Source organism: Triticum aestivum, chromosome 1D (genome assembly GCF_018294505.1).
Source record: "Triticum aestivum cultivar Chinese Spring chromosome 1D, IWGSC CS RefSeq v2.1, whole genome shotgun sequence".
Taxonomy (NCBI): domain Eukaryota; kingdom Viridiplantae; phylum Streptophyta; class Magnoliopsida; order Poales; family Poaceae; genus Triticum; species Triticum aestivum.
Window position 1 is genome coordinate 447,692,426 of NC_057796.1, and position 12,143 is coordinate 447,704,568.

Consider the following 12,143-nt stretch of genomic DNA (forward strand, 5'->3'; position numbering starts at 1 on the left):
GAATGAGGTATTGGGATACCGACGATCGAATCGGGCAAGTAACGTACCGATTGACAAAGGGAATTGTATACGGGATTGATTGAATCCTCGACGTCGTGGTTCATCCGATGAGATCATCGTGGAGCATGTGGGAGCCAACATGGGTATCCAGATCCCGCTGTTGGTTATTGACCGGAGAGTCGTCTCGGTCATGTCTGCATGTCTCCCGAACCCGTAGGGTCTACACACTTAAGGTTCGGTGATGCTAGGGTTGTAGAGATATTAGTATGCGGAAACCCGAAAGTTGCTCGGAGTCCTGGATGAGATCCCGGACGCCACGAGGAGTTCCGGAATGGTCCGGAGGTGAAGAATTATATATAGGAAGTCCAGTTTCGTCCACCGGGAAAGTTTCGGGGGTTATCGGTATTGTACCGGGACCACCGGAAGGGTCGCGGGGGTCCATCGGGTGGGGCCACCTGTCCTGGAGGGCCCCATGGGCTGAAGTGGGGAGGGGAACCAGACACTGGTGGGCTGGTGCGCCCCCCTTGGGCCTCCCATGCGCCTAGGGTTGGAAACCCTGGGGGTGGGGGGCGCCCCACTTGGCTTGGGGGGCAAGCCACCCCCTTGGCCGCCGCCCCCCCTCAGATGGGATCTCCAGGGGGCCGGCGCCCCACCAGGTCCCCTATATATAGTGGGGGGGAGGGAGGGCGGCAGTACCCTAGCCCCTGGCGCCTCCCTCTCCCTCCCGTGACACCTCTCCCTCCCGCTTGCGCTTGGCGAAGCCCTGCCGGGATCCCCCGCTACTCCCACCACCACGCCGTCGTGCTGCTGGATCTCCATCAACCTCCCCTTCCCCCTTGCTGGATCAAGAAGGAGGAGACGTCGCTGCTCCGTACGTGTGTTGAACGCGGAGGTGCCGTCCGTTCGGCGCTCGGTCATCGGTGATTTGGATCACGACGAGTACGACTCCATCAACCCCGTTCACTTGAACGCTTCCGCTCGCGATCTACAAGGGTATGTAGATGCACTCCTTCCTTCTCGTTGCTAGTCAACTCCATAGATGGATCTTGGTGATGCGTAGAAATTTTTTGATTTCTGCTACGATCCCCAACAGTGGCATCATGAGCCAGGCCTATGCGTAGTTTCTATGCACGAGTAGAACACAAAGCAGTTGTGGGCGTAGATGTTGTCAATTTTTCTTGCCACTACTAGTCTTATCTTGTTTCGGCGGTATTGTGGGGTGAAGCGGCCTGGACCGACCTTACATGTACGCTTACGTGAGACAGGTTCCACCGACTGACATGCACTAGTTGCATAAGGTGGCTAGCGGGTGTCTGTCTCTCCCACTTTAGTCGGAACGGATTCGATGAAAAGGGTCCTTATGAAGGGTAAATAGAAATTGGCATATCACGTTGTGGTTTTACGTAGGTAAGAAACGTTCTTGCTAGAAACCTATAGAAGCCACGTAAAAAACTTGCAACAACAATTAGAGGACGTCTAACTTGTTTTTGCAGCATGTGCCTTGTGATGTGATATGGCCAGCAGATGTGATGAATGATATATGTGATGTATGAGATTGATCATGTTCTTGTAATAGGAATCACGACTTGCATGTCGATGAGTATGACAACCGGCAGGAGCCATAGGAGTTGTCTTTATTTTTGTATGACCTGCGTGTCATTGAATAACGCCATGTAAATTACTTTACTTTATTGCTAAACACGTTAGCCATAGAAGTAGAAGTAATCGTTGGCGTGACAACTTCATGAAGACACGATGATGGAGATCATGATGATGGAGATCATGGTGTCATGCCGGTGACGAAGATGATCATGGCGCCCCGAAGATGGAGATCAAAGGAGCAAAATGATATTGGCCATATCATGTCACTATTTGATTGCATGTGATGTTTATCATGTTTTACATCTTATTTGCTTAGTACGACGGTAGTAAGTAAGATGATCCCTTATAATAATTTCAAGAAAGTGTTCCCCCTAACTGTGCACCGTTGCGAAGGTTCGTTGTTTCGAAGCACCACGTGATGATCGGGTGTGATAGATTCTAACGTTCGCATACAACGGGTGTTGACGAGCCTAGCATGTACAGACATGGCCTCGGAACACACGCAATACACTTAGGTTGACTTGACGAGCCTAGCATATACAGACATGGCCTCGGAACACGGAAGACCGAAAGGTCGAGCATGAGTCGTATAGAAGATACGATCAACATGAAGATGTTCACCGATCTTGACTAGTCCGTCTCACATGATGATCGGACACGGCCTAGTTGACTCGGATCGTGTTTCACTTAGATGACTAGAGGGATGTCTATCTGAGTGGGAGTTCATTGAATAATTTGATTAGATGAACTTAATTATCAAGAACTTAGTCTAAAATCTTTACAATATGTCTTGTAAATCAAATGGCCCACGTTGCCCTCAACTTCAACGAGTTCCTAGAGAAAACCAAGCTGAAAGATGATGGCAGCAACTATACGGACTGGGTCCGGAACCTGAGGATCATCCTCATAGCTGCCAAGAAAGATTATGTCCTAGAAGCACCGCTAGGTGAAGCACCCATCCCAGAGAACCAAGACGTTATGAACGCTTGTCAATCACGTGCTGATGATTACTCCCTCGTTCAGTGCGGCATGCTTTACAGCTTAGAACCGGGGCTCCAAAAGCGTTTTGAGAAACATGGAGCATATGAGATGTTCGAAGAGCTGAAAATGGTTTTCCAAGCTCATGCCCGGGTCGAGAGATATGAAGTCTCCGACAAGTTCTTCAGTTGTAAAATGGAGGAAAATAGTTCTGTCAGTGAACACATACTAAAAATGTCTGGGTTACACAACCGCTTGTCTCAGCTGGGAGTTAATCTCCCGGATGACGCGGTCATTGACAGAATCCTTCAGTCGCTTCCACCAAGCTACAAGAGCTTTGTGATGAACTTCAATATGCAGGGGATGGAAAAGACCATTCCTGAGGTATATTCAATGCTGAAATCAGCGGAGGTGGAGATCAAAAAGGAACATCAAGTGTTGATGGTGAATAAAACCACTAAGTTCAAGAAAGGCAAGGGTAAGAAGAACTTCAAGAAGGACGGCAAGGGAGTTGCCGCGCCCGGTAAGCCAGTTGCCGGGAAGAAGTCAAAGAATGGACCCAAGCCTGAGACTGAGTGCTTTTATTGCAAGGGAAGTGGTCACTGGAAGCGGAACTGCCCCAAATACTTAGCGCACAAGAAGGCCGGCAACACCAAAGGTATATGTGATATACATGTAATTGATGTGTACCTTACCAGTACTCGTAGTAGCTCCTGGGTATTTGATACCGGTGCGGTTGCTCATATTTGTAACTCAAAACAGGAGCTGCGGAATAAGCGGAGACTGGCGAAGGACGAGGTGACGATGCGCGTCGGGAATGGTTCCAAGGTCGATGTGATCGCCGTCGGCACGCTGCCTCTACATTTACCTATGGGATTAGTTTTAAACCTCAATAATTGTTATTTAGTGCCAGCTTTGAGCATGAATATTGTATCAGGATCTCGTTTAATTCGAGATGGCTACTCATTTAAATCCGAGAATAATGGTTGTTCTATTTATATGAGAGATATGTTTTATGGTCATGCCCCGCTGGTCAATGGTTTATTCTTAATGAATCTCGAACGTGATGTTACACATATTCATAGTGTGAATACCAAAAGATGTAAAGTTGATAACGATAGTCCCACATACTTGTGGCACTGCCGCCTTGGTCACATTGGTGTCAAACGCATGAAGAAGCTCCATGCAGATGGACTTTTGGAGTCTCTTGATTACGAATCATTTGACACGTGCGAACCATGCCTCATGGGTAAGATGACCAAGACTCCGTTCTCCGGAACAATGGAGCGAGCAACCAACTTATTGGAAATCATACATACTGATGTGTGCGGTCCAATGAGTGTTGAGGCTCGCGGTGGCTATCGTTATGTTCTCACTCTCACTGATGACTTAAGTAGATATGGGTATGTCTACCTAATGAAACACAAGTCTGAAACCTTTGAAAAGTTCAAGGAATTTCAAAGTGAGGTTGAGAATCAACGTGACAGGAAATAAAGTTCTTATGATCAGATCGTGGGGGAGAATATTTAAGTCACGAATTTGGTACGCACTTAAGGAAATGTGAAATCGTTTCACAACTCACGCCGCCTGGAACACCTCAGCGAAATGGTGTGTCCGAACGTCGTAATCGCACTCTATTGGATATGGTGCGATCTATGATGTCTCTTACCGATCTACCGCTCTCATTTTGGGGCTATGCTTTAGAGACTGCCGCATTCACTTTAAATAGGGCTCCGTCGAAATCCGTTGAGACGACACCGTATGAATTATGGTTTGGGAAGAAACCTAAGCTGTCGTTTCTAAAAGTTTGGGGATGCGATGCTTATGTCAAGAAACTTCAACCTGAAAAGCTCGAACCCAAATCGGAAAAATGCGTCTTCATAGGATACCCTAAGGAAACCATTGGGTATACCTTCTACCTCAGATCCGAAGGCAAAATCTTTGTTGCCAAGAACGGGTCCTTTCTGGAGAAAGAGTTTCTATCGAAAGAAATAAGTGGGAGGAAAGTGGAACTTGATGAGGTGATAGTCACCCCTTCCGAACCGGAAAGTAGCGCAGCGCGGGAAGATGTTCCTGTGGTGCCTACACCGACTGGGGAGGAAGTTAATGATGATGATCATGAAGCTTCGGATCAAGTTACTGCTGAACTTCGTAGGTCCACAAGGACACGTTCCGCACCAGAGTGGTACGGCAACCCTGTCATGGAAATCATGTTGTTAGACAACGGTGAACCTTCGAACTATGAAGAAGCGATGGCGGGCCCGGATTCCAACAAATGGCTTGAAGCCATGCAATCCGAGATAGGATCCATGTATGAAAATGAAGTATGGACTTTGACTGACTTGCCCGATGATCGGCGAGCCATAGAAAATAAATGGATCTTTAAGAAGAAGACAGCCGCGGATGGTAATGTGACCATCTATAAGGCTCGACTTGTCGCTAAGGGTTATCGACAAGTTCAAGGGGTTGACTACGATGAGACTTTCTCACCCGTAGCGAAGCTGAAGTCCGTCCGAATCATGTTAGCAATTGCCGCATTCTATGATTATGAGATATGGCAAATGGATGTCAAAATGGCATTCCTTAACGGCTTTCTTAGGGAAGAATTGTATATGATGCAGCCGGAAGGTTTTGTCGATCCTAAGAATGCTAACAAGGTATGCAAGCTCCAGCGCTCCATCTATGGGCTGGTGCAAGCATCTCGGAGTTGGAACATTCGATTTGATGAGATGATCAAAGCGTTTGGGTTTACACAGACTTATGGAGAAGCCTGTGTTTACAAGAAAGTGAGTGGGAGCTCTATAGCATTTCTCTTATTATATGTGGATGACATACTATTGATGGGAAATGATATAGAATTCTTGGAAAGTATAAAGGCCTATTTGAATAAGTGTTTTTCAATGAAGGACCTTGGAGAAGCTGCTTATATATTAGGCATCAAGATCTATAGAGATAGATCAAGACGCCTCATTGGTCTTTCACAGAGTACGTACCTTGACAAGATATTGAAGAAGTTCAATATGGATCAGTCCAAGAAGGGGTTCTTGCCAGTATTGCAAGGTGTGCAATTGAGCACGGCTCAATGTCCGACCACGGCAGAAGATAGAGAAAAGATGAGTGTCATCCCCTATGCCTCGGCCATAGGGTATATTATGTATGCCATGCTGTGTACCAGACCTGATATAAACCTTGCCGTAAGTTTGGTAGGAAGGTACCAAAGTAATCCCGGCATGGAACACTGGACAGCGGTCAAGAATATCCTGAAGTACCTGAAGAGGACTAAGGATATGTTTCTCGTTTATGGAGGTGACGAAGAGCTCGTCGTAAAGGGTTACGTCGATGCTAGCTTCGACACAGATCTGGATGACTCTAAGTCACAAACCGGATACGTGTATATTTTGAATGGAGGGGCAGTAAGCTGGTGCAGTTGCAAGCAAAGCATCATGGCGGGATCTACATGTGAAGCGGAGTACATGGCGGCCTCAGAGGCAGCACAAGAAGCAATATGGATGAAGGAGTTCATTACCGACCTAGGGGTGATTCCCAATGCGTCGGGCCCGATGACTCTCTTCTGTGACAACACTGGAGCTCTTGCCCTTGCCAAGGAGCCCAAGTTTCACAGAAAGACTAGGCATATCAAGCGTCGCTTCAACTCCATTCGTGAAAGTGTTCAAAATGGAGACATAGATATTTGTAAAGTACATACGGACCTGAATGTAGCAGATCCGTTGACTAAACCTCTCCCTAGAGCAAAACATGATCAACACCAGAACTCTATGGGTGTTCGATTCATCACAATGTAACTAGATTATTGACTCTAGTGCAAGTGGGAGACTGTTGGAAATATGCCCTAGAGGCAACAATAAAATGGTTATTATTATATTTCCTTGTTCATGATAATTGTCTATTGTTCATGCTATAATTGTGTTATCCGGAAATCGTAATACATGTGTGAATACATAGACCACAACATGTCCCTAGTGAGCCTCTAGTTGACTAGCTCGTTGATCAACAGATAGTCATGGTTTCCTGACTATGGACATTGGATGTCATTGATAACGGGATCACATCATTAGGAGAATGATGTGATGGACAAGACCCAATCCTAAGCATAGCGCAAAGATCGTGTAGTTCGTTTGCTAGAGCTTTTCCAATGTCAAGTATCATTTCCTTAGACCATGAGATCGTGCAACTCCCGGATGCCGTAGGAGTGCTTTGGGTGTACCAAACGTCACAACGTAACTGGGTGACTATAAAGGTGCACTACGGGTATCTCCGAAAGTGTCTGTTGGGTTGGCACGGATCGAGACTGGGATTTGTCACTCTGTATGACGGAGAGGTATCTCTGGGCCCACTCAGTAATGCATCATCATAATGAGCTCAATGTGACCAAGTGTCTGGTCACGGGATCATGCATTACGGTACGAGTAAAGTGACTTGCCGGTGACGAGATTGAATGAGGTATTGGGATACCGACGATCGAATCTCGGGCAAGTAACGTACCGATTGACAAAGGGAATTGTATACGGGATTGATTGAATCCTCAACATCGTGGTTCATCCGATGAGATCATCTTGGAACATGTGGGAGCCAACATGGGTATCCAGATCCCGCTGTTGGTTATTGACCGGAGAGTCGTCTCGGTCATGTCTGCATGTCTCCCGAACCCGTAGGGTCTACACACTTAAGGTTCGGTGATGCTAGGGTTGTAGAGATATTAGTATGCGGAAACCCGAAAGTTGCTCGGAGTCCTGGATGAGATCCCGGACATCACGAGGAGTTCCGGAATGGTCCGGAGGTGAAGAATTATATATAGGAAGTCCAGTTTCGTCCACCGGGAAAGTTTCGGGGGTTATCGGTATTGTACCGGGACCACCGGAAGGGTCGCGGGGGTCCATCGGGTGGGGCCACCTGTCCTGGAGGGCCCCATGGGCTGAAGTGGGGAGGGGAACCAGACACTGGTGGGCTGGTGCGCCCCCCTTGGGCCTCCCATGCGCCTAGGGTTGGAAACCCTGGGGGTGGGGGGCGCCCCACTTGGCTTGGGGGGCAAGCCACCCCCTTGGCCGCCGCCCCCCCCTCAGATGGGATCTCCAGGGGGCCGGCGCCCCACCAGGACCCCTATATATAGTGGGGGGGAGGGAGGGCGGCAGTACCCTAGCCCCTGGCGCCTCCCTCTCCCTCCCGTGACACCTCTCCCTCCCGCTTGCGCTTGGCGAAGCCCTGCCGGGATCCCCCGCTACTCCCACCACCACGCCATCGTGCTGCTGGATCTCCATCAACCTCCCCTTCCCCCTTGCTGGATCAAGAAGGAGGAGACGTCGCTGCTCCGTACGTGTGTTGAACGCGGAGGTGCCGTCCGTTCGGCGCTCGGCCATCGGTGATTTGGATCACGACGAGTACGACTCCATCAACCCCGTTCACTTGAACGCTTCCGCTCGCGATCTACAAGGGTATGTAGATGCACTCCTTCCTTCTCGTTGCTAGTAAACTCCATAGATGGATCTTGGTGATGCGTAGAAATTTTTTGATTTCTGCTACGATCCCCAACACTGTGTGCAAAGCACGTCGGTAGAACCAGTCTCGCGTAAGCGTACGCGTAATGTCGGTCCGGGCGCTTCATCCAACAATACCACCGAACCAAAGTATGACATGCTGGTAAGCAGTATGACTTATATCGCCCACAACTCACTTGTGTTCTACTCGTGCATATAACATCTACGCATAAAACCAGGCTCTGATACCACTGTTGGGGAACGTAGTAATTTCAAAAAAAATCCTACGCACACGCAAGATCATGGTGATGCATAGCAACGAGAGGGGAGAGTGTTGTCCACGTACCCTCGTAGACCAAAAGCGGAAGCGTTAGCACAACGCGGTTGATGTAGTCATACGTCTTCACGATCCGACCGATCAAGTACCGAACGCACGACACCTCCGAGTTCAGCACACGTTCAACTCGATGATGTCCCTCGAACTCCGATCCAGCCGAGCTTTAAGGGAGAGTTCCGTCAGCACGATGGCGTGATAACGATGATGATGTTCTACCGACGCAGGGCTTCGCCTAAGCACCGCTACGATATTAGCGAGGTGGACTATGGTGGAGGGGGGCACCGCACACGGCTAAGAGATCAATGATCAATTGTTGTGTCTATGGGGTGCCCCCGTATATAAAGGAGCAAGGGAGGGAGAGGCGGCCGACCAGGAGGAGGCGTGCCAGGATGAGTCCTACTCCCACCGGGAGTAGGACTCCCTCCTTTCCTAGTTGGAGTAGGAGAAGGGGGAAGGAGGAGGGAGAGAGGAAGGAAAGGGGGGCGCCCCCCCTCCTTGTCCAATTCGGACTAGAGGGGGAGGGGGCGCGCGGCCTGCCCTGGCCACCCCTCCTCTGCTCCACTAAGGCCCATGTAGGCCCATTAAACCCCCGGGGGGGTTCCGGTAACCCCCGGTACTCTGGTAAAATCCTGATTTCACCCGGAACACTTCCGATATCCAAATATAGGCTTCCAATATATCAATCTTTATGTCTTGACCATTTCGAGACTCCTCGTCATGTCCATGATCACATCCGGGACTCCGAACTATCTTCGGTACATCAAAACACATAAACTCATAATATAACCGTCATCAAACTTTAAGCGTGCGGACCCTACGGGTTCGAGAAATATGTAGACATGACCGAGACACATCTCCGGTCAATAACCAATAGCGGAACCTAGATGCTCATATTGGCTCCCACATATTCTACGAAGATCTTTATCGGTTAGACCGCATAACAACATACGTTGTTCCCTTTGTCATCGGTATGTTACTTGGCTGAGATTCGATCGTCAGTATCTCAATACCTAGTTCAATCTCGTTACCGGCAAGTCTCTTTACTCGTTCTGTAATACATCATCCCGCAACTAACTCATTAGTTGCAATGCTTGCAAGGCTTATAGTGATGTGCATTACCAAGTGGGCCCAGAGATACCTCTCCAACAATCTGAGTGACAAATCCTAATCTCGAAATACGCCAACCCAACAAGTACCTTTGGAGACACCTGTAGAGCACCTTTATAATCACCCAGTTACGTTGTGACGTTTGGTAGCACACAAAGTGTTCCTCCGGTAAACGGGAGTTGCATAATCTCATAGTCATAGGAACATGTATAAGTCATGAAGAAAGCAATAGCAGAATACTAAACGATCGTGTGCTAAGCTAACGGAATGGGTCAAGTCAATCACATCATTCTCCTAATGATGTGATCCCGTTAATCAAATGACAACTCATGTCAATGGCTAGGAAACATAACCATCTTTGATAAACGAGCTAGTCAAGTAGAGGCATACTAGTGACACTCTGTTTATCTATGTATTCACACAAGTATTATGTTTCCGGTTAATACAATTCTAGATGAATAATAAACATTTATCATGATATAAGGAAATAAATAATAACTTTATTATTGCCTCTAGTGCATATTTCCTTCAGCTACAGCGTACTGCATTCAGGATGGTGAGCTGTATGAAAGACGACCGAATGATGTTTCTTTGTGATGTATCTCCAGGGAGCAGGGGTGCGAGCTGTTAGCTGACAAACACGGTGGAGACTGCGGGCATCATTCGTCGTTGCGCACCCTGGTGGGCAAGGTGTTCCGCAGTGGTTTCTACTGGCCCACGGCACTCAACGGCGCAACCGAGCTGGTGAGATCCTGTGAGGCTTGCCAGTTCCATGCCAAGCAAATCCATCAGCCCGCTCAGGGCCTCCAGACTATCCCACTCTTGTGGCCGTTTGCGGTCTGGGGGCTAGATATCCTGGGCCCTTTCCCTCGAGCGCCCGGGGGCTACCGCTACCTCTACGTCGCCATCGACAAGTTCACCAAGTGGGTGGAGGTGGAAGCAGTCCGGACCATTCCAGCCGGCTCCGCAGTCAAGTTCATCAAGGGCCTACTGAGCCGTTTCGGAGTCCCTAATCGCATCATCACCGATAACAGCTCACAGTTCACTAGCAATCTCTTCAAAACATATTGTGCTAACCTTGGAACGCAGATATGCTATGCCTTAGTGGCACACCCCAGAAGCAACGGCCAAGCCGAGCGCGCCAACGCGGAGGTCTTGAGAGGCCTCAAGACAAGGACCTTCAAGTAGAAGCTCGAGGCCTGCCGCAGGGGCTGGCACGACGAGCTCCAGTCCGTGCTATGGTCCATCCGCACCACCGCCACCAAGCCAACAGGCGAGACCCCGTTCTTCCTCATCTACGGAGCCGAAGCGGTTCTCCCTCACGAGGTCAGGCATCTCTCCGCGCGGGTCCTGGAGTTTGATGAGGCACGTCAGGACGCCATGCTAGGGATGGACCTCGTGCTGGAGGAGGAACGCCGCCGCCAAGCCTCGCTCCGAGCGGCAAGGTACCAGCAGGCGCTGCGGCGGTACCACTGCTGCAACGTCTGCTCCAGGAAGCTCGAGGTGGGCGATCTCGTCCTGAGGCGGGTGCTCTCCAGGGAAGGGCTGCATAAGCTCTCACCCATGTGGGAGGGCCCGTTTAGGATTGCCCGCGTCTCCAGGCCTGGCGCCGCGCGCCTGGAGACGCAGGACGGGATCCCCATCTAGAACGCCTGGAACATCCAGCACCTCCGGAAGTTCTACCCATCAAGCAAGGCTCTGTGCCTGTGAAGGTCTCCGCTCGTGACACTCTCACGTAATAATGAGTGGGGCTGTACACACCCCGGAGTCTCCGGAGTGCCGCCCTCGGGCCTCGGGGGCTCCCTCCCACGCCCTAGTGGCAGCACTTAGCTCCGCACTGGTGAGAAGACTAGACTAGGTGCCGGACGCAGCTGTTCATTTACTTTCTGTAGTTGGTTTGCAACCCTTTTTAATGGAATTTGGAGTTCTGGCGTTTCTCGATTGCTTGGTTGAGTCCCCTTTTTTCTCTGCTTCTTCGCTCGCTTCTCTGTTTTGTGCCAGGGAGGACGGCAGTTGCCCAACGCTCTCCCTCGCGTGCCTCGCGCGGGGGCTGGGCAGGTGTGTGCATGCGCTGGGCTAGCCTGAACCGCGGACACACCTTGCCAAAGCCCTGTCGTTCCAGAGCTTCGGCTCCCCTGATCTTCGCAAGGCACCTTCGGTCGAGCTCGTGATTGGCGCACCCTTCTAAGTCCATGCCCCACGGGTACTGCGACGTGGTGCGCTAGGCCATGATTAGCCCATGCCTGGGGCCTCGCGCGAGGAAGGATAAGGCACCCGATGAACGTCCTATCAAATTCTGCAGCTTTGTGATGCCTCCCGAGGTCAGCGGCTCCTGAGTCCGCAACAAGGAGGCCTCACCAGGTGCCAGAGGGCACGCCCTCGCGGGACAGGAAACTACCCCAGGTGCATCAAGCTAAGTTATCCCTCTGCGTCTACATAAAACACGAGTGCCACAACGCAACACAGGAACAATAAACATAACATAGCGGCATGAAAATCACAGTTCATTACACGCCCTCGCGGGCCCCATACTTGTTTCTTGGAATGCAGGAAGAAAGGAAAGGACAAGCAAAAGCGGCGCGCACACCCGCAGCAGCTCGCGAGGGTCGGCTCCCGGCGCACCCCCT